The sequence below is a fragment of the Lynx rufus genome, unplaced genomic scaffold (genome assembly GCF_022079265.1).
Source record: "Lynx rufus isolate CCGP_SWC_20201006 ecotype Redwood Valley unplaced genomic scaffold, mLynRuf1.p SCAF_2, whole genome shotgun sequence".
NCBI classification, from domain to species: domain Eukaryota; kingdom Metazoa; phylum Chordata; class Mammalia; order Carnivora; family Felidae; genus Lynx; species Lynx rufus.
In genome coordinates, this window is record NW_025814834.1 from 170,272,463 (window position 1) to 170,296,841 (window position 24,379).

At 42.5% G+C, this 24,379-nt stretch overlaps 1 protein-coding gene across 1 annotated transcript in view; it reads right to left on the reverse strand.

Annotated features, from left to right (window-relative positions):
- The window catches only part of PGM1 (phosphoglucomutase 1), a 63,071-nt gene that overhangs the window by 29,426 nt on the left and 9,266 nt on the right, over positions 1-24,379 (reverse strand). The window lies entirely within an intron of this gene.

Below are 24,379 nucleotides of genomic sequence, written 5' to 3' on the forward strand. Positions count from 1 at the left end.
TATAAATTTAGCTAGTTAAAGAAATCCTACCCAAAGAGAAGCCTTTTTGTAAACTAAAAAAAAAAAAAAAAAAAAAAAATTTAAGTAAAAAGGGCAAGCTTTACATTGAAGAGTTTTACAAAATCTGTCTCATAAATTTATCTTTCCTGTCAAGACTTGATTTTGATATGGTGGTCTCCCCAAAGCAGGATACACCTACCTATGTGAGGGTGTATGTGGATTGCCTGCTGGCCCTAAGGCAGAAGGTGCTGGGGGTTATTACTGAGTAAACCGGCCAGAACCACCCACAGGGAAGGGCTACAGGTGGCACTTCACTGCATTCTTAACTTGCCTTCCCTTATCTCTCACAGATGCTATCAGCATGGCTCCTAAATCTTCCTTCACTAAAATGTAATTTATATTTGTTGCAACATGACCCACGTTGGGAAAGAAGGAAGAAGTTCTATCAGTTCCTTGAACATACTTGGAGAAAATGCAGCCACTACATAAATAGATTTATAAAATGAGGAGTCTGTGCCCTCCTTCCATTCTCCCTTCTGAGAGAAGGGACAGGAATGTTTTTGAATTTTCCATTTGTTATTTCTTTTGGCCCCACCTAAATAAACATGCTTGAAGAAATGACTTATGGTGGAAGAAGTGTCTGATGATACCTGGAATCTCTGGTAAAGTTTGTCTGGGACTGTTACCTTTGCCACACTATAAGTTACTGAAAACTTGACTGCCTTATCACCAACCCCTCCACTGTCAACCACCTCCCAGGAAGTAGCCTGGCTCTCATTTGTCCATCTCAGAACAGTTTTTGTTACACTAATACATTTGTTATGCCCTGCCTCCCTCAGGAAGTGGTAATGACCAGGGTAGGTGCTATAACTAGTCTCCTCCATAGACTAGAGGGAGCAGCAGATGGTGTGAAATCAATATTAACGATTATCACTGGGCACAGAGTGCTTTCTAAAAACCCATGGCATTTTCAATAAATTCCCATATATGTTCCCTAGTACTGTTGTGTAGATGAAGAAGCTGAGGTCCAGAGTTATGATGCTGCCCATTTGTCGATTCTTCCATCCATCCAAAAGCAATCATAACAAGTGCTTATGGAAAGGTGGTATGGGAGGCACTGGGATAGATGACAGGACAAGGTCACATGGCAAATTAGTGGCCATAGCTGGGAGAAGCACTGAAACCTGCCTCAATACAGAGAGAAGAGTAACAACTCACCCTTCTAGCACTTTCCAGGTGTGGTTCTGATAAAGTGAGAGTTTATGGTTGAGTAGTTGTGTAATTTTAACAGGAGGGCCTTAATTAAGAAAGGCAATTTAATCAGTCAGAGTGGCTGGTGGAGTTATTTGGAAATTGTACTTGCGCATCAAGCATACTGACTTTTACTAGGGGTTTATATGTATTTTGTGTGGAAAGGGAGACTGATAAATGAATCTTAAGCTGTACCACCCAGGTCACCCCTTATTCTACCATTCTGTATGGTAAGATCTGCAGTCAGTAATGGTCCAAGACTGAGGGGATAATACCAGGGGTAAGAGTAGGAAAGTCAAGAGACAGAAAGGAGGTCTGTAGTACCTTCTTTCTCTTGAGCCCAAGAAGAGGTACAGCTGGTCAAAGTCTCTCCTTCCAGAGAAGACCCTCTCCTGTGAATCACCCTCAGGAATATTAATCCTCAACCTGATACTGAGGAGATATTACCCACCTTCCTTTAACAATGTCTAGAGCATTGCAACAGCTCCTGACTCAATCCCCCCTTTCTCTCTCCCACCTGTACCTCCCTTACTCTGCTCTGGCTGAATCCATCCTTCCAACTCAGGACCACCTACTTCATCTGTTTTAAACCATAGTTCTTACTATGTCCTGCCTCTACTCAAAAACCTTCCCTGTAGAATACAATCCAGAAATTCCAATTCTAGCTATTGACACAAAAGAAAGCAAGGACTGAAACAGACAACTTGCACACCCATGTTCATTGCAGAATTAATCACAATAGCCAAAGGCCCATCAACAAATGATGGTATATACATATACAAAATATGGTATATACATATAATGGAATATTATTCAGCCTGAAAAAGGAATGAAATTCTGATACATGCCACAATATGGATGAACCTTGAAAACACTATATACTAAGTAAAATAGGCCAGACATATAAAGACAAGTATTGGATGATTCGATTTACATGAGGTACTTAGACGAGGCAAACTCATAGGCAGAAAGCAGAACAGAGGTTGCCAGGGGCTGAGGGAGGGGAAATGGGAAGTTATTGTTTAGTGGGTATAGTGTTTCAGAAGGGATGAGAAAAAAGTTCTGGAAAAGGATAATGGTGACGGTTGCAGAATATTGTGAGTGTAATTAACACCACTGAAGTGTGCACTTAAAAATGGTTGATACACTAAATTCTGTGTTATGTATACTTTACCACAAAAAATAAAAATTTTTAAAAACAGAAAAAATCTTCCCTGGCTCCCAGTGTCTACCAACTTAGAGATCACTCCGTCTACCCGGTATGGAAAGTCCCCCATCAAACGGCTTTTCCTGCCCTTTCTTTCCCTTCTTGCTACTCTCTCCCTGAATAACAGAACTCACACTGCCAGGCTGGATACCTCACTGTTTGCCCAGCATTTGATAGTCAAACATAACAGGAGCAAACTTAATTTTCCTTGCAATTAAAATAGGGCCTGGTGTTTTCCTATGTTTCACAAAACAAAAACAAAAACAAAAACAAGTTCCATTTTCTTTGCCCTGCTAGTCATATACACATATTCTTATTTCTAAACATATCTCTAAGTTTAAAGCTCTGGAAGCCAAATGAGATATCAGTATTGTAAATGGGGCCCCACCAATGTCTTATTTTATACATTAAAATTTCCTATACTTCTTAGCTCCCAGAAGCATCATGGAAAAAAAAAAACTCTCTTGTAAATGCAGACAGCTCTATGTAAATAAAAACAAAAGGAAACTTCTAACAAAGGCAAATTATATTTTACAATCCATAAATGCACAAAATGAAAGTGTAATAAAGAGGAAAAAAATGATATGATTTCCATTTTAGCTCACAAGGCTGAAAAGTCTTCCGAGAATCAGCCCAAGGGGGAAGTGGGTACCGACAGAGGTGAGGAAGGCACACTGACTCCTACCAAAATCTGTGGCAATACATTATCTTTCCTTTACATTTCCCCCCTAACGCTCTGTCCACAATCAAAGGGACATTAAAATAGTCAGAAATGAGGATATGTTAGAAAAAGAAGAAATCGAACTATCTAGGATTTGATAGGTTTTATCAGATCAAAGTGCTTTATTGGTCCATTCATGTTTTAAGTAATCCAGTTCAGTTGCATGAGTGCTTTAAATGCAATACTATTTTAAATAAAGAATGCCCTTGAGAAGATTTGAAAATATTGCTTGGGCTGCCACAGCTCTAACAAATAGGCAGTTGCCATATTTAGTCAATTATTATCACTTAAATGCATTATTTAGCAAACCTTCAGATCATAAATCTGAGCAAGTCTATAGGGTCTGCCTGAATTACACATTCCTACCACCTCTTCCACATCCTTCAGCTCCACACAAAAATGAAATGAAGCCAAATATATCACAGCAAAGGGGACAGTGTACCAGATCCACTCAACAATCTAGATATATGCGGAGAAATAATGTTCCTTTCATTCTTTCTCTAAAGATTAAAAGCATCTTAATACCGTTCCCTCCACAGCTCTCCTCAAAGGTGAAATTTATAGCATGTCACATTTTATCTTAAAAATGTGTATGCTTCATAATAATTTCATATTTGAGTGCTTTATCAGCAATTTTTACATGAGAGGCATTCAGATTCTGAAAGTGGGTATGAAGGAAACTTTGCATTATAACTACAATCATTTTTAAATTTCATTTGGTGGTGTGTTTTTGTTTTTAATTTGGGTTTTGCAATCATACCTGCTCGGCGTATTATTGAAATAGACTGACGATGAATGTCTAACATATTTGGTTGCCATGCTAAATTTTTATGTTCTCAGAACCAGAATCACTCCCAGAAAGGAAATACAACAGATTTTTAAAATTTATGACTTCTGAGGGGCTGTGTGCTCCAAATTATTGCTAAGTATAACCTAAAACACTAAAAATATATTTTTGGTCCCACAGAGGAATCTGCAGAGCAAAAACAGCAATGTCCTGATGCCCACCTTACAGCAAATCAGTGGGACTGTGCAAATTGTTAGATTATCAAGATCAATGCTTTCTGGCACAAGATTCCTTCTGATTTGGTTAATTCAGGCAAGGCAGTTTTTCACAATGCAGAGCTGTTAGCAGAGCCTCCTTATATTATAGTCTTACAGGAGTTATTAACTCTACCCTGCTGCACAAATTCACTGCACACAGGGCTTCTTTGTGTCCAAGGTCATTATAAGCAGGTTCCCCTGTAACAGGTCCTCTTGGTAGGCTTATACCTAACATTTTCCAATCCCCTCCTGGCATTTCTGCATGACTACCAGGATCCACAAACAACAGCATGCCCTGGCTTTTGTTTTCCTGTTTGACAAGTGACTGAACTTCAACAAGGAAGCCATTGAAAGAAAACAAAATCCTCCTCTCTCTACTACTCATTGGAGCTTTCTTACATAGGATAGGGTACCCCTCGGGACTAGTTAGAATGTAGATAAGACAGCTTAAGGCTGGGGGTGTGCTTTAAATGTCTAAAAGGCAACAGGTATTTTTTCAAGCAAGAGGCACAGAGTACAACAAAGAGCCGAACTTACATTCCCATATCCCAATGTGACTAATGTAATTTCAGGAGTAATATTACGAAACACATTCTCTGAAGTCACAATGAAACACTAACTGGATGTTAGTAGAACTGAAGTGTATATAGCATACAAATCTGTGTACTCTTGTATATTTCTGCAAAATGAAGAAAGAAACATATGTGGAGAGCCAGAAACATAACAATACTTATCATATACCAACCCCATTAGCGGCCGCCATCTGCACTATTGTTTCTATCGCCGATTTATTAAAATACCTCCCATCTCCACCAACTACCAGTGAGGATCCCTGGCGATCTTTAAGGTCTATGGAAAAAAATAGACTCTGGATGAAATTCTCCAGATAACAGGGCTTCGCCTCAAAACAATAGGTTTTCTTCCGTAATCCACTAGTTCCTGGTTTCTGGTCATAGTAAGGAGCAGTAGCAAAAGTCAACAGAGGGAGAGGACCTTCTTCCATTTTTCTGTATTTTCCAGAAATCCATTCATCAAAATCACTCATCTTTCATTTTCACCACTTGGCTCAAAGAGGGTGTCCAGAAAGCAGTCAGGGGTCCTCAAAATAGTCTGTCTGAACCTGAAGCTGCAACAGTGTCATCTGAGTAAGTAAATAGAGGTCGTGCCTGGATGAGGAAGCTGGGTTAATTCCTTGCTGTCGTCACCCCTTGAGAAAAGTTAAGGGCCACACACCCACCCACACCCACACACAAAGCACAACTTCCAAGCTGTTTTGGTGAGGACACTTCTGCCCACATAACCACGTCAAATACCCTTCAATTATTTTTGCTTCATTTCCCCATTAGGTAGCTCCAAAGGATACTGCTTGTGGCAGACGTCAGTCACAAACACCAGATGGCTGCCAGACTCCACTCTCAGAGCCCAGGCAGCAATGGAGCAAGTCCAGTCCCAAGAAGCAGGCTCGTTGTTGAACAGGACACCCTGGTGTGGCTCCTTACAGCCCTTGAAGCAGAGTCTCTCTGGGCACTCACCACTGAGAAGGCCATCTGCTGCTACAGTTGTTCGATGCCATGTAGCAAGTTAAAGGTCAATCTTAAAATGGAAGTGAGGGATCTCGGTTACCTCTGGTTTCCTTACATCACATCATTTTGATACCCAAGCAATTTTTTACGTCTTGCATGCAATTCCAATTGGAAGAAAAACAGATTTATTCATTGCCCACCAAGGATTTAACAAAACAGTATTCAGCTCTTCTATCAAGAAGAAAAGATACCTACAAATATGCCCTGAATGGTCAATAGCCTGGTCATTCCCTTGACCTTATGGAAATGTGGGGATGGAGATGCACCAAATCCTTGAAAATGTGGGCAAAACAGGGAGGGGGAAAAACGTATACTTTTCTGAGTGCACGAGGTTTGATCAGGTTATTATCTGGAAAAATAATATGAACATAAGATTACATTTTGTGTCCTCATTTTCTCAGTTTTACACAGACGTGGCTTTTAAGAACACATTTTCAGTGAAGCAGGTTAAGTCCTTTCTTTGCATTTGAAGAACCTAAGATGTTTGAAAACATTCTACCTGAATAAAGTTATTATCCAACCCCCATCTGATCCTTAAGATTTTATTAATAATCTACTTAAATGCATACACGTTCTTTACCTGGTTCAGCAGAAGCTGACAATTAAGGAGCTCCGCTGTCAAGGTTTTGGTGAACTTGCTAAGGATGTTTGAAAAGTCAACCAGCACCAGTTATGCCACATGTTTGGAGAGTCTGACATGCATTACAGTCCAGGTTTTCAAGTGAAACATGAATAACCCCTTGATAAACAAAATCCGAGGGGTGCCTGGGTGGCTCAGTTAGTTGGGCATCTGACTTCGGCTCAGGTCATGATCCCACAGTTCATGAGTTCGAGCCCCACGTCGGGCTCTGTGCTGACAGCTCAGAGCCTGGAGCCTGCTTCGGATTCTGTGTCTCCCTCTCTCTCTGTCCCTCCCCCACTCACATTCTGTCTCTCTGCCTCTCAAAAAAAAATAAATAGGGGCGCCTGGGTGGCGCAGTCGGTTAAGCGTCCGACTTCAGCCAGGTCACGATCTCACGATCTCGCGGTCCGTGAGTTCGAGCCCCGCGTCGGGCTCTGGGCTGATGGCTCAGAGCCTGGAGCCTGTTTCCGATTCTGTGTCTCCCTCTCTCTCTGCCCCTCCCCCGTTCATGCTCTGTCTCTCTCTGTCCCAAAAATAAATAAACGTTGAAAAAAAAATTAAAAAAATAAAAATAAAAATAAATAAAAATAAACATTATAAAAAAATCTGAGTATTTTTCTGCTAATTTGTCAAGCCAGGTCCAAAAGCCAACAAGACTGGGAGCAGCAGACTGTCCTAAGGCAAGAACGTCCCTGTGGTTCAGGGGCTGCTCTGTGCAGGGCCAGCAGAATGAACAGGCCCAGGAGCTGGAGCCCACTGGCAAGGAAGCCTGGTCTCCTTCACGTGACAAATGGGGCTGGCCCACGTGCAGGGAAGACCTCGAGACATAACATTAAAAAATTCACAAGACCATGTCTATTTAGTTGAAGACCAGTCAGCCAACAGACACTTGTTACAGTTTATTTTGGGGTCTTAGTTTTTAAAAATAAAATTCTCTAGAAATTAATTTATGAGGCGAGCTTGCTGTATGAACAGTAGTTTACATACCTACTGTATTTCAACTTAAAATAAATGCAGGCTTAATTCATTTTTTTTTTAAAGTTTGGTGCTAAGTTTTCTGGTTTTAGGTAGGTTTGCAAACTATACCAGCATATGTGTCTTGACATATTTAATAACAAATCAAGATTTATGAAATAGCAACCCAATAATCTTTTCATTGGGAATAATAGAGCAACCAACCACATAATTGGTAGTTTTCTTAACAAGAAATCCCAGGGTAGACTTAGGGGCATTTGGTCACAAGGGTGCTCCGACATCCCCAGCTGAAGCTTCTCTGCCCATATATTCCAGCATGTTCTCTGCTGGTGGTCTGCCACTCTCTCAGTGCAGCTCTTTCTGAAGCTGGAACCAAGAAAGTATCACTCTTCTGGGTTTTTTTCCCCACGCATTGATTTTATTTACAGTTTCTGGTTAATGCAAATCAATTTCATAAAATGAGAACTTATGAAGAATCAAGGCATAATTATGCAAATTCAAAATAGATGTTCAATGCAAAAATTACAAGCATAAAAGTGGGTTTGTTCACAGCATGAGATCCAACAGATCTTGCCTCAAAGGATAGGAATCACTTGTGTTTTTTTTTTCCTTGAAGACTATGGCCACGTCACATGCTAGAACCCCTCAGCTTACCAGTGAGGAGTTTTCTCACAACGTGTTTCTTTTTTTTTTTTTTTTTAAAGAGTATTTTTTTTTTCAACGTTTATTTATTTTTGGGACAGAGAGAGACAGAGCATGAACGGGGGAGGGGCAGAGAGAGAGGGAGACACAGAATCGGAAACAGGCTCCAGGCTCTGAGCCATCAGCCCAGAGCCCGACGCGGGGCTCGAACTCACAGACCGCAAGATCGTGACCTGGCTGAAGTCGGACGCTTAACCGACTGCGCCACCCAGGCGCCCCCACAACGTGTTTCTAAAAATGTTTTTTTACACTGTAAAGTGTCCTAAAAGCCGCACTTTTCCAGAATCAAACCCGCTCTTGCACCTAGCACCGGTTGCTAACCATCTAAAAACTGACACAGAAAGTATTCCAAATGTAACTATTCTGATTCTTAAAAGTAAAAAACTTTTACAAGGTAGTTTAGAAAGAAATATTGCAAACCAGTAATGCTGGAGTTCTTCCAGTCTGAACCTTCCACATACTAGATACGCCACCTTAGGGTTGATGTCATTTCGGGATTTTTAAATCTACCTCCCCTGTAGATCATCTTCATATTAAAAAAATATATATTTAACACCAGAGGAAACAGAAGTGACTGAGCACCAGGGGATCATACATGCTGAACCTGTGGAATCCGGTCACTAGGTGAACCCACTATATCCCTCTTGCATGGAAATATCTATGTGGGCACATGGACCTTTTTACCTTCCTGTGTATGAGCCAGCCTTCCAGCGAGGCATGGACCGGGGAAGATTCCCTCTCTCACGGCTCTTGCACATGTCAACGAATACCCAGCAATTTAAGTGTACACTGAAGCTAAGCCCCCAGAGGAAAGAGTTCTATATCCCAGAACAGAGAATAATGTTGTCAGCAACTACATATGCCTGGCACAGTGTTTGTCAATATGCAAAACTAAAGCATCATAGCCCTTGCCCTAGAAAAGCTTCTATTCTAAAAATGGGCCAGAGCCGTAATTTTATGGACACTGTAGAACTCAACCCCATATAAAAATATTACCAGAGGCAGCAATGCTAGATGGACTGTGAAGTGTGGTAAAAAAAGAAGGGGCATTAAGAACATGAAGCTTCCTACGACGCTCAGACTAAGTGGGGCAGCTATTAAGAAACTCATTTGTTTTAGCTCTCCAGCAAAGGTTGAACTTCATCTTCGGAAACGTTACTGTCGAGCATAGCGAACCCAATTTGGCCTAATGAATTCGCCTGCATCGCCAGTACTCCCTTCACAATGACACAAATTACATTTAAACCATATGGGGGATTTAAGGATTACTCCCTTCAGACAAGGAACTTTCATACTGGTCTTGGGTCCAATCAATTTCACGACGGCAGAGTTATGAACCCCTTCGCTCCCAGGCTCACAAAGACTCCAGCCCCCGTTCTCATCTGCAGGCACCTTCCTAGCAGAACACAACAGAGACTGTAGACTGACTTGCCAATCCTTTCTTCGATCTCTCTTTCTTTCCATCAGTTAAGTACTTATTGGGTAGCTAACTACTATGTCCCAGGCTTCCTGTGAGGGCTGGACCCAGCCCCTGAACAGGTTCACCTCTTCACACCAAGAGCTCTTCTTTAGCTGATGCCACAGTAGTGGACGTGGGGGATGGGCTGTCCACAGTAGTGGAGGCTGTCTCTAGGTGTAAGCACGAGAAAGAATGCTACTAATTGGGCTAAAAGCAGCAGGGATCATCACACCCCCAGCCTGAAGCCCTGCACTTGTGACAGCTGCAGGTGCCTGCCTGAGTGGTTGGGGTGTGTGACCCAAGTGATGGGAAACACTCATTCATTTCTCCCACCAACAGTAAGAAAGCATGTAGTAAATGCCAGTCCCAGGCAAGGCAGTGCAGGACGATGCAAAGACCACAGGTTTAGGAGCCAGATACAACCAGGGCTCAAATCTTTGACTTTAAACTGCATGAGAAATTCAATCTTGAGCAAGTTCCTTAACTGAACTGAGCCTGTAAAATGGGGACAGCTTTCAAGGTTGTCCTGAGAACTGAATCAGATTACATATGTGAAAACACTTTGTGCTGTGTCTGGCATCTAGTAGATTATCAGTGACTGTTAACCCCTTCACCCTTCCCATCCTCAACCTCCCCGTCTCTAAAATGGGATAATAATACCTGCCTTGCAAGGTTTTTGTGATAACGACCCCACCAAATGTCTATGAAAGTCTTTGTGAACTAGAAAACGATGTAAAGATATGAACTTTTTTTTTCATATTTGGGAGGTGGAGGAGGAGAAAAAAAAAGTGCATGGGCCTTTGTTCTTAACAAGTTCATGTCAGGGAGAAGCCATCACAGTGTGGGAGCCATGGCCCTGTCCCAGAGGTGCACGCACAGCCCTATGGCTCTTGAGAGGTTGCAGGAATGGGGTGAGACTGCAGAAATAGTTGGGGCAAGATTACAAAGTCTCATGAACCACACTAAAGTTTATTTTGTAGCTGCCGGAAGCTATGGAAATTTTTAAGCGAAAGGAATCTAAACTGATATGTTTCTGGAAAGTTGGCTGGCTGCCAGTGGCACATCAAATAGCTTAGAGGAGAGACTGGAAGATTAGCCAAGGTCGCAAAAAAGGATTCCTTCCTCAGCTGTGGTGGCTCTGAGGATCCTGCTGTTCCTCAGCTGTGGCTTCCTGTACAAGACTTCCACTTGAATACTTCCAAGCTTTGCCTGTTAAATAAGGAATTTTAATTTATTTTATTTTTTAAAGTTTATTTATTTTGAGAGAGAGAAAGCACAGGCGGGGGGACGGGCAGAGAGAGAGGGAGCGAGAGAATCCCAAGCAGGTTCTGAGCTGTCAGACAGACACGGTTCACGAGACCATGACTTGAGGTGAAATCAAGAGTCAGGCACCTAACCGACTGAGCCACCCAGGTGCCCCGTGACAAAGAATGTGAAAAGTAAATAAATGCATTTGATTTACAAATTTGAAATGTTCATAGGAGTTTGAGCAAATGAGTTTATAACTAAGATCACATGCACACACACACACACACACAAAAACCTACCAGCTCACACTGACAACCGTGTCAGCGGAGGAGAAAGAAACAAAGCAGAGAGGGTAGGCAGAGAGTGGCTGCAGGGCTTCCTCCTGCCTCAGGCTCCTGTGAGACCCAACTGTCCACTCCACCCCCGGCTTTCAGGAGGCCCCTCTCTAACCTTATGGAGCCATCCTCTTGGCAACTCACGGCAGTCGGCCTCGCTTCCTAACACGTGCTACTACTTGCCGCTCTTCACTCTGCTGAGTGGGCCTCAGTGGTGCCTGGCTCCCATCTGGCAGCTCTGAGGCAGGCTCCACCGGCTGGCCCATCCAGGCAAGAAGAGGAAGAGAGCAAAGTCCTTCTCTTTCTCCCTTTCATTTTTAAAAAACAATTTCCATGTTTATTTATTTTTGAAAGAGAGAATCGCTTCTCGGCCTTTTGGCTAAGATCAAGTGTATTTTTGAAAGAGAGAGACACAGTGCAAGCAGGGGAGGGGAAGAGAGAGAGGGAGCCACAGAATCTGAAGCAGGCTCCAGGCTCTGAGCTGTTAGCGCAGAGCCCGAGGCGGGGCTCAAACCCACGAACCGTGAGATCATGACCTGAGCCGAAGTCGGACGCTCAACCGAATGAGCCACCCAGGTGCCCCCGTCTCTTTCTCCCTTTGAGCAACCTCAGTCAACAGTAAGGAGACAGAATATCATTTACTATTAGGGTGAACGTTGGGCAAAATACCTAAGTTCTTGGTGCCCCACCTTCTCATATTTAAAATAGGGACTGTAAATAGTACTTACTTACTTAGACTTACTGTGATCGTTTTGCAATATATACAAATATCAAATCATTACCTTGTACACCTACAAGCAATATAATATTACAGGTCAACTATACATCAATGTGTGTGTGTGTGTGTGTGTGTGTGTGTGTGTGTGTGCGTGCCAAAACCTGGGAATTATACATCAATTTAAACAATGTATCCTTGGGGCACTTGGGTGGCTCAGTCAATTAAGCATCCAACTTCAGTTTGGGTCATGATCTTGCAGTCTATGAGTTCAAGCCCTGCATCGGGCTCTGTGCTGACAGCTCAGAGCTTGGAGCCTGCTTCAGATTCTGTGTCTCCCTCTCTCTCTGCCCCTCTCTCTCTCACGCTCTGTTTCTCTCTCAAAAATAAATAAACATTAAAAAAAATTTAAACAATTCATCCTCTAAAGAGAGTTTAAAACATAAAGAAAAACTAGTATATACTGCATGGTTTTTGCATAAAGATACAATGACTTAATAAATGTAAAGAACTTAGCATGGCTGTTGTGAGCCCTACATAAGGGTTAGCTTTTTTTACTGCCCCAAACCCATCTGAAACTATGTAGCAGTGTTCCATACCTATCAATGGGTATAGTGTTTTAACAGAGTTAGGAAATGTCCTTTAAAGAAATGGAGAAGTTACATTAAACTATAAAGAAGGTACAAGGTCTAAAGAATTCCAAGGGCCATGTGGCTCAAAGCCGTACAGAATCTCAGGTTCAAAAAAGACTCCTGAAGCGTATTTTGACATCAAAAACGAACAAAACCACTGCATCAGAGCATACACATCTTTTAGCATCTGTCTGTCATCCATCTGTTTATTCACCCACGTATCCAATATCTACTATAAAACTGACTTGCTCCATTCATTTTATCAAACATTGTGCACCACGGGAGGACAGACTCCAGTCATTAAGAAACTTTTGGTCTAAAGAGAGAGATAGATAAATCAACAGATTGTTTTTTTTAAAAAAGGGAGTAAGGGGCACCTGGGTGGCTCAGTCAGTTGAGCGTCCGACTTCGGCTCAGGTCATGATCTCACAGTCTGTGAGTTCGAGCCCCATATCGAGCTCTGTGCTGATGGCTCAGAGCCTGTAGCCTGCTTCCGATTCTGTGTCTCCCTCTCTCTCTGCCCCTTCCCTGCTCATGCTCTGTCTCTCTCTGTCTCAAAAATAAATAAGACATTAAGAAAAAAAATTGAAAAAAAAAAAAAAGGGAGTAAGATGGGGCACCGGCGTGGCTTGGTCGGTTGAGCATCCAACTTCGGCTCAGGTCATGATCTCACCATTCATGAGCTTGAGCCCCACATTGGCCTCACTGTTATCCGTGTGGCCATTTCAGATCCTCTGTCCCCTTCTCTCTCTGCCCCTCCCCTGCTCATGCCCTCTCTCTCTCTGTCTCTCTCTTTCTCTCAAAATAAATAAATATTTTTAAAAATTAAAAATTAAAAAATTAAAATTAAAAAATGGAGTAATAAGTGCTAATCTGGGAATTCAAGAGGGATTTATGAGCTCCTGAAGGAGAAAGAGAATATAAGAAAGGCATTCCCTACCTCCACAAATGCCATCCTTAATTCATATGATTAAACCTAAAAACAACCTTTGAAGTTGCACAGGGCTTCCTACATATTACTTACTATATACTGCACTGTAAAGAGGGCTCCTGTTTTATTAGAAATTACCAGTATTCAACCATTTTGACCTATAAAAGAGGCCATTTATATGGGTCATATAAAATTTTTATATGTATCTTTTATTTCCTTTTTGGAACACCCTCAAAAAAATTTTCATTTAACTCCCTTAAGAGTATTCATTTGGAGCTAAAAGAGTATCTTTCCATACTCTGGATATTACCAGAAACTATTTATGAAAACCCCTTGGTTTAAAAAAAAATTAAAAATTAATCAATTTAAAAAGTCAATCTAAAGAACTGCTTTATTTTCAAATTCATTCATGGTTGTGTGTTTCCCTCTTGTGGTGGAAAATGGAAAAACATGCAAGATTTCTCATGACCTCACAAGGGGGCGCACTAGCTGGCCCAGCGGCATCGCACAAGTCTAGGGGACCCCATTCTCCTCAAATAGAATGGGAATCATGCACCCTGGAGTTTTGTGGCAGACAGTGGTTGGCCCTCTACGAAATAACTAAAACGTGGTGGAATTTCTGGACTTTTAAGAAGGGTATGGTGAGGTTGTTCTCGGTCTCATTAAGATTTTTACCAATTACATGGCCTGGCGAAATGAGGATGTCCAGCTGTAAAGGAAGTAAATGGAGATGACCACAAAAAGTGGATGAATTTTTCTGTGGAATCTTTGTGAGCCTAAGTTTCTGTAAAATGGGGATAGTAAAACTTCCTTTAAAGGTTCTCAAAGTATGTGAGAAAAGGCATGTAAAGCGTTTACCACAATTGCCTGGCAATACAGTAGCCACCCAATAAATGCTATCTAAGCTACCAAAAATAGAAAGACCTATTGATAAGAGCTGATCACATCCTTCTAATACAGCCTCTGATCTCTAGAGCAAGGGAGACCAGGCAGGAAAAAATTAATGCTATAGGGGGGTCTGGGTAGTGAATATGTATAAGGGGCCAGGGAAAAGGTGATGGAAGGGGAATTTATAGCCCCTGCTCTAGGGCTTTGGAGTCAGACAGGCCTGGGTGTGAATCCTGCCTTTGCCACGTTCTGGCTATGTATGGTCTTTCTGGGCTCAGTTTTCTTATTTGTAAGATAGAGACAATGACACCTGCTTTAAAGGTTGTTGTATATAGGAAATAATCACAGTAGGTCGGTGTGCTGGGCAGTGTTCCAAGTGCTTTACAAGCATTAACTCATGAGATGTTCACAACAACACTGTAAGATCAAGGCTGTCATTCTCAGCCCGTATCTTACGGACATGGACACAGATGACACAGATTTATCATCTGCCCAAGGCCAAACAACTGGGAAATTGTGGAGATGGGTCTTAAACCCAGACAATCTGGCTCTAGAGCCCACACTCAACCATCATGCTGTGCTGCCTCTCACTGTAATATGTGGCCATGTAAATGGTAAGTACTCAATAAATAATAGCTTTGTAAACAGCGATCTAAAGAACTATGGGTATTTTCTCCCCTCTGAACATTTATAGGAATTCCTGGGATGAACAGCATCTCAAGTGGGCAGCAAGGTACTCTCTTCTGCCCTTATGGCTTAAGTGCAAACAGGCTTCAGAGAAATAAAAAGTTGGACTGCAACATAAAAAAGTTTGGGAACCCTCAGACTACAGCTGTAGATAACTCTATTAAAAATGTCTACCAGGGCGCCTGGGTGGCTCAGTCAGTTAAGTGTCCAACTTGGCTCAGATCATGATCTCATCATTCATGGGTTCTAGCCCCGCATCGGGCTCTCTGCTGTCAGCACAGAGCCTGCTTTGCATCCTCTGTCTCCTGCTCTCTCTGCCCCTCCCCTGCTCTCTCTCTCTCTCTCTCTCAAAAATAAATAAAAGCTTTTTTTTTAATGTCTACCTTGAGGAATATGGCATAGTGGAAATCTGGGTTTGAATCCCAACTCTTGATAATTTTTAGTATGTTAGTGATCTCGGGCATATCACTTATCCTCTATTTCCTCACCTGTGAAACAGGGATATAAATACCAGGCTCTCAAGAGTTGTTGAAAAGGGGGCACCTGGGTGGCTCAGTCAATTGAGCATAGGACTTTGGCTCAGGTCATGATCTAGCAGTTCATGGGTTTGAACCCTGTGATGGCTCTGTGATGCCAGCTCAGAGCCTGGACTCTGTTTTGGATTTTGTGTCTCCCTCTTTCTCTGCCCCTCCCCGACTCGCACTCTGCCTATCACTCTCTCAAAAATAAATAATAATGAAACATTAAAAAAAAATTTTAAAAAGAGTTATTGAAAAGATTGGGGTGACTGGATGACTCAGTCAGTTAGGCATCTGACTCTTGGTTTCATCTCAGGTCATGATCTCCCTGTTCGTGAGTTCGAGTCCCGAGTCTGGCTCTGTGCTAACAGTGCGGAGCTTGCTTGGAATTCTCTGTCTTTACTCTCTCTCTCTCTCTCTCTCTCTCTCTGCCCCTCCCCTGCTCATGAGCGCTCTCTCTCTCTCTCTCTCTCAAAATAAATAAACTAAAAAAAAAAATTGTTGAAAAGATTAAATGAAAACGTACAAAGAGCTTATAGCACAGTGCAGAGCACTACATGTAGGTTCTCATGCAGGCTCAATAACAACCTTGCGATGCAGGGAATCTCACTGTTTCCCTTTTACAGATGAGGAAACTGAGGCTTGGAGAAGTGAAATGACTTACTCCACATCTTGCAACTAATAAATTGGGAAGGCAGATTTCAATGCCAGCTTTAATGCCAAAGCTGATGCTTTAGCTGTTTGTTTCCTTTGGGTAACCAAACACATTTGAACTTGCAGAAAATGAAAAGGAAATAGATCCCAGGTGACTGTCAAAGGAATACTGCCCAACTGCAAAGTATATGAGCTTTAGTGGACTGCACAACCCACTTGCACTTGGTAGGCAGAGCACAGGTTGTAGGTTGTAGGTTGAAAACTCCACCAAAAAAAAAAGCTACGTTGAAATCCTAACCCCAGATGCCTGTGAATGTGACCTTATTTGAAAAAAAAAAAACGGTCTTTGAAGATGTGATCACATTAAAATGAGGTCATACTGGATTACAGTAGGCCCTAAATCCAGTGACTGGTATCTCTTTAAGAGGGAGATTTGGGGACAGAGACACAGGGGGAAGAAAGCTATGTGAAGACAGAGGCAGAGACGAGCTGGGTTGTACCAGTGACTGCAGCCACCACCAGAAGGTGGAAGAGGCAGGAGAGGATTCTTGGAAGGAGCACGGCCTTGTGATGCCTTGATTTCAGACTTGTAAGCCTTCAGAACTGTGAGAAAACAAATTTCTGCTGTTTGAAGTCACACCATTTGTGGTATTTTGTTACAGCAGCCCGAGGAAACTAATATAAACTTTTTAAAATACAAATAAATATAATTAAAAACAAACAAAAAAAGGCAAGCCCAGGTCCAGGGACAGCGGATCCCTCTGCATCAGAGCGGCTGGTCTGAGCCAGAGGCCCTTGGAGAGACCTCTCCCCACACTGCCCCAAAGTGTTTGGTTCTTACCACTAAATAACACGGTATGTACCATGGCTTGGAATATACAAATAAGCCTGCTCCCCTGCTCAGTGATGAGGAAAAGGACAGCACATTTTGTAACTTTGGTACCTGGAATAAAGTGGAGGAGACAGCAGCTTAAATATTTGCTGGCTGAACTGTCAAAGGAAGAGCATCCTGTGACCTCTCTGACTAGAGTTTCTGAGGACAGAGGTGAGCTTTTCCGGGCAGTCAGTCACCCAGTACATGGTCTCCTGTCCTAAGACCAACCTCAACTATAAAATTACTCCCAGCATCAGACAACTTCCCAAACCACAAGGCATCCACAACAGAGCACACTCTGCCTACGTACTGGCATCTTAGGTAATTTCTACAGCACACAGACTTGTGCAATAACAATTAGGAACAGAGCTAGAAACTGCAATAGTGAAGGAAGTAGAGCTAGTTAGCCTGGGTGGTTGAGGCCCAATGTTTGGGCTTCTTCCAAGAGGAGCCCGTATAATTACAGGCAGAAAGACAGAGAGGTGCTCATTCCTGGAAGCAAACTTCAGTGTAGGCTAGGAAAGTGGGAAGAGAGAGACAGAGACTAAAGCTAACAAGAGAAAAAGAGGGTCATGGCCCACCCCACCCCTTCACTAATATCAGGGTGAAATCTATAGGAAACAGTGTAGCTACAGTGCAGGTCTAATTTCTTTGGTAAATTTTTGTTGTCTGTAAATGTGTGATTTAACTGAGTGAACTGTGCATCATACATTCTATGATATGGATTTAGATCAACCAACCCAAGTTAAAAGACTTGCCCTGATGAAAACTGGGTCACATACAGACTGCTGTATGCCTTATATTCTGGTGGTTAAAGACAGTCAGCAAACAGAGCTCTGACGTGTTACTGGACAAATACTGTGGCCCAGTCCTCCTCATAAACACCTTTTTAGGGGCGCCTGGGTGGCTCAGTCGGTTAAGCGTCCAACTTCAGTTCAGGTCATGATCTCACAGTCCGTGAGTTCAAGCCCCACGTTGGGCTCTGTGCTCTCAGTTCATAGCCTGGAGCCTGCTTCGGATTGTGTGTCGCCCTCTCTCTCTGCCCCTCCCCACTCATACTCTGTCTCTATCTAAAAATGAATAAATGTTTAAAAAAATTAAAATAAATAAATAAACAAATAGCTTTTTAGGTTTGCTAACCTAAGTCTCCATGATTCTCCCTTCCTACCAGACTCACAAGATAATTCTTAGACTGTATCTTAGGTTGGCCAGCGTGTAAAAGAAAGCATCAGGGGTTAAGGATCCATGTGGTCCTTAATTCACCACTGGCCACCTTACCACCCTCCTCCCTTTCTGCAGTACAGGAGTCACAAAGACTTCTATTTTAAAGTCTAAGCCTGTGGGCTTACTTCTCACAATGGCCTCCTTGTTTTGCCCATACTCCCTCCATGCAGAATGCCTTCACTTTTTCCTGGCTTCCTTTTCATCATCCTTCAAGACTTGGCTCGAATACATCTCCCCTTGGAGGCTTCCTCTGACCACCTCTCCGCGCCCCTCTCCCAAGGGCTCCCAATGACACCCTGAGGAGGCACTTGTCACACTGTATGGTAATGCCCACTGGACAATGAGCTCTGCGGGATGCCAGAGACTGTCTCAATGCACCTGTGCATGTCCCAAATGCACAGCAGGATACTGAGCAAGGACAAAATGTTCAGCAAATGTCTGAGGGACAGAACGCAACCCCTCAAATATTCAAAAGAGGCTGCTTGAGCAAGCAGACCCAACCACTTACTAGAACTGCGATGCTAAAACCCTCATGGGTAGCAGATCTGGTGCAAACACCGAACACTGAGCCTAGCACTTAAGCTACTCAGGGACAGTTTTACTTATTTGGGGTTACTTGGGTTATTTGGGCTATTTGTGTTATTTGGGCTGGCTTCTGTGTTCTTTTGATATGAGATAACTAAGTATCAAGCTGATAACATATTTCTAAAAGCCTAAAGTTATGTAGAACAGATCCCCCAACCCATGCCCTGGGCATGAAACATTCTCTGTAAGAAAAGACATTTCAGTTCTGAAATTTATTGGCCAGCGGGTGTGGAGCATCTTGATAGGTCATCGACAAAGCTAAGAAGTAAAACTGAAAGGTGGGAGCTGGCTGGGGACCATTAACAAAGAAAAGTTTAAAGTATCTGTATTTCTGATCAGAATCCCCACTAGCAATGTGCTTATCATGAGTATGATGTGAGGCTTTATGCTACGTGACTTCCTACGTATATCTTATTATTTCCTAAACACACCTCTATGACATTATTTTAATTTTATACGTGAGCAAAAAAAAAAAAAAAGTTCAAGCAGTTTGCCCAACATTAAACTGCTAATAAATAACATCCAAGAATCAAATTCAATCTATCTGACATGAAAAGCTATACTGCCACAAAATTCTAATGTACAAGGGGTCATTTTGATATCCCACTAAGATCCTCAGAATGGCATGAGATCTTTACTCTCTGGTTATCCTTTAGCACATCTAGGTTTTGGACTTTGAGAGATGCTAGATAACATTGCATGTTGAGATTTGTTTTGGCAGGAGGCTTACATTAGTCCAGGGGGGTGACTTTCCTGAAATAACAGTGGAATTTCAAAACAACCATAATAACACACATTTGGTTCACATCTTAACCATTCCCAAAACGTTTGTGTGCCTGTTACTTAATTCTTATAAAACTCTCCGATAGGACAGATATTAGAATGAATCCCATTTCACAAATGAGAAAACTGAGCTTTACAGCAGTGAGGCAGACTACATGATATTGTACAGTAAGTTGTACAACTGAGATCTGAACCCAAATTTTCAATTCCAACCCACTACTATGCACTAAAGTTGTTTGGTAAGATTCTGGGAGCCACCACATGGCCTGTCTCCCATCTGGCATTAGGTCTGAAGTCTACAAAGCACTTTGGATTATGGAGCTTTGGAATCTTCTCAACAACTATTACCAGTAGTATACTTTTTATTTTATTTTTATTTTTTTAATTTTTTTTTAATGTTTATTTATTTTTGAGACAGAGAGAGACAGAGCATGAACGGGGGAGGGGCAGAGAGAGAGGGAGACACAGAATCGGAAGCAGGCTCCAGGCTCTGAGCCATCAGCCCAGAGCCCGACGTGGGGCTCAAACTCACGGACCGCGAGATCGTGACCTGAGCTGAAGTCGGACGCTTAACTGACTGAGCCACCCAGGTGCCCCAGTAGTATACTTTTTAAACTAGGACAACAAATTAGCCACATCCACTAACCCAGTGACTGCTCTCTGCCTCTGCCCTTACTTTACTCTCAGATAAGGCCTCCCTCATGGTTCCATACTTGCCCCAAAATCACCTCATTGGGGAGAAGACAGCCTGGTTCTCCCCGTCCCCCTCCAGGTGGGGCTGGTTGCTCTCCTCTGTGCTCTCATGATTCCCGAACTTCTCTCCTCCAGCTGACGCAGGTTGAATGGTAACTACTTCCTTCCACCCTCTCCCTGCAAAGATATGTCCACCCAGAACCTGTGAATGCAAACTTGTTTGATAAAAGGGTCTTTGCATATTAATTAAAGATCTCGATATGAAATCATCAAGATTTGAAATCATCAGAGATCATCTGAGTTGGCCCTAAATCCAGTAACAAGTACCCTTAAAAGAGACAGAAGAGAAGACAGACACAGAGAAGGCCACGTGAAGGCTCAGGCAGCCATGAGCATAGAACACGTGGAACCACCAAGAGCTGCAAGAGGCAAGGAAGGATTCTCCCCTGGGGCCTTCAGAGGACGCAAAGACCAGCCAACACCTTGAGTTCACACTTTTGGTCTCCAGAATTAGGAAAAAAATAAATTTCTTTTGCTTTCAGCCCCCCAGTTTATGGTCAACTGTCAGCTGCCATAGGAAACCAACATACTAGCATTTGCACCATATTTTTGTTAACTACCTATGGATGTTGCTCTACTTGCATGAGTATCCTGAGAATAAAGACTCTGTCTTATTCACCTTTGTACCCCCAACCATCTCACACAGTGCCTACACCTAGAGAGGGCTCAACAATGTTTGTTGAACAAATCCATACAGTCCGGCATATATAGGCAGCACACAGCAATGCCAGCATACATTTCTTGCAGCATCTCATCAGCAGCATGACATTAGCCTGGGCCAGATAACTATTCCACAGGTCCACCCTACGATCACCATTTTCAACTACCCACTGCTGGCTCAGGACTCCAAAAAGGTAAAGGCCCCAAATCAATGAGCGTGTGGAGCCTGTGACGGAGAGTCACAGCCACTGTGAACCTCTGCCTCACAGATCAAACTCAAGGGATAGTGTATGGATAGAGAGCGAATAAGACATCTATGTGGTGGGTATGGTGGCAGACACAGAAGACCTCCCCTCTGTGCCCAAAGGGGCTCAGCGTTTGGGATAATCATAACAATCATTAGAATCACCCAAGTCTTCTGTTTAGCAAAGACAATGTCAGGCACTATGTAAGCGCTTCACAAATTCTGCTTCATCCTCACATAAATGTTTCCAGGCAGATATTATTATTACTCTTTTTATACCAAATCTACACATGGGGGAACTGGTTATGGCGAGCTGTGTGATCATGTTTTTCTCACAGATTTGACTATGGCCAACCACGTGGCCCAGCTCAGAGAGGAGGTTTGGCTTTTGTAACAGGTGCCAACCTCACTCCCATTTCCATTTGGGTCTCCTACACTCATTTCCCTTTTACTTCATTTTTAAACATACTTCATTTCATTCTGCTCACAGAATGCATTTCTCAACATCCCCATGAGGCAGTGTAACAATAGTTTCATTACTAAAGCAAAAGATCCTTCCCCATCCCCACCCAGTCAAGCCATCTCAGCTCCATTTTCTGGCCTCTTTGCAACCATGAGATGACCTCTTGGAGTCAGGCGGGCACAATCTTAACATCTAGGTCTCTAGTTTCTGTGGCTTAGAGCTGACAGGACTCTCATCCTAGGTCAGGGCCATTCTGTCTACTTGTGTTTTAACAAACCTTCTCATTGTGCACAATTTCTAAATGCCTGACCAAAGTATGTTTAGATGCCTACCAGAATGGAAGAGAACCATATCCCTAGGCCACCGCAGGCATCTGCCGAAGGAAAGCAGAATGCCAGAATCTTCCTCAGCATGAACTATCTTCTAAGACCCTCTCCACAGGGCAGCGTGCTTGAACAGCACAAAATATGGGAACTCATTTTTAACAGTTATGCCAGGGTATTTTCATTTAAATTAATGTTATCTCCTTCAAAACAATCATCTTGGGAAGCAACATATTTATTCAAACAGTGCTCACATTGCACTAACATTTCTGGAACTCTCTCAGCAACTGTCTTAACAGTCTGTGGCACTTCCTTTGAAAGTCTTCAGTCATAACAAATTTAATCCTCTGAGAGTAGATTTGAACTTTGAAAAGAGACAAAAATTGGTTGGAGCCATGTCTAATGAATAAAGTGGGTGATCAAATCTTGTTACATCGCTTTAGGTGAAAAATGAGGCATGACTATAAAATAATGTGACTGGTTTTCCTAGGTGACCCATAAACCGACTGGCTGAAAAATAATTCCCATAGAGGAGTTTCAAAATGCTTTGAGCACTAGACGCATCACTGGAATAAGTGTACGGTTCCCAGAGTGGTGATTTGGCAGGGTACAATACTAATTTGGATATATAAGTTCAAATATGTTTGCAAAAAAAGAAATCTGATTGCTTACACTCATGAAAATGAAGAAGCTATTCTCCTGGAGAAATTTCTCCTCCTTTTTACTGACAGCCTGGTCTGCTTTGGACAGGGAGTCTGCTGAGAAAAATCCATGGAGGATTATCTTTTTTTGTGTATCACTCCTCCCCCATTCAATCAAAGGCTCTTTGAGAAAGGGGACTTCTTCAACTCTGTGTCTCCAGTGCTCAGGACAGCACACACAGAAGCATGAGACACTAATTCCACCATTCTTGACACAAATCCTTTGACTTTGCTTCTTGTGTTCCTGGGGCTTCACTTGATAAATGTAACTTCTTCTGCCTAGCAACCCAAACTAGACTGTGTAAAATCCACCCACCCAAACTTCTAGTGGTTGGTCAGGGCCAAAAACATAGGGAAATAAGAGGGACTGATTACTAACACAAGGGGCTTCATTTAGGGTCATGGAAATAGTCTAAAATTAGATTATGGTGATAGTTGCATAACTCTGTAAACACATTAAAAGACATTGGGGCGCCTGGGTGGCTCAGTCGGTTAAGCGTCCAACTTCACCTCAGGTCATGATCTGGCAGTCAGTGAGTTCAAGCCCCGCATCGGGCTCTGTGCTAACAGCTCAGAGCCTGGAGCCTGCTTCGGATTCTGTGTCTCCGTCTCTCTCTACTTCTCCGCCCCCCACTCGCACTCTGTCTCTCAAAAATGAATAAATGCTAAAAATAAATAAATAAATAAAAATTTAAAAAAGACATTGAATTGTACACTTTGGGTGCCTAGGTAGCTCAGTCAGTTGAGCATCCAAATCTTGATTTCGGCTCAGGTCATGATCTCACAGTTGTGATATGGAGCCTTGCATTGGGCTCTGCACTGGCAGTGTGCTTGGGATTCTCTCTCCCTCTCTCTCTCTGCCCCTTCCTTGCTCATGCTTTCTCTCTCTCTCTCTCAAAAAAAAAAAGATATTGAATTGTACACTTTAAATGGGTGAATTGTGTGATATGTGAATCATATTTCAATAAGGTAGTTTATTTAAAAAGTCCTTCACAATAGGAATGTTTGTGCCTTGATTCCTTTCTACTATGGTGGTTGGAATAAATGATAGCTTCTCTTCTAAAAATCTAGTTCTCTATATAAAATTAAGTTTCTGTCTTCTTCTATATCTCTATCACTTGAAAATGACTGCATGGTTTTCACCAGATTTGGAAAGCATGTTTAGGACAGTGAGGACTATTGAGTGTCCCCCAATATCAATTATCCCTTTCATTTTTCTTGACACCCCCAATGGTTAGCCTCACACACAGTACCCAGAATAACATGGGTATTTCCCAGCCCCCCTTGCTGTTAGAGGGCTTAGACCAAGTTTTGGTGCAGAAGACATGAATAAAATTGAAGATGTGCAGTCTCTTTGAAAAGTGTGCCTTCCTGGGGCACCTGGGTGGCTCAGTCGGTTAATCATCTGACTTCAGCTCAGGTCATGACTTCACAGTTCGTGGGTTCAAGCCCTGCATTGGGCTCTGTGCTGACAGTTCAGACCCTGGAGCCTGCTTTGGATTCTGTGTCTCCCTCTCTCTCTGACCCTCCCCCGCTCATGCTCTGTCTCTCTCTCAAAAATAAATAAACATTAAAAATTAAAAAGAAAAAGAAGAAA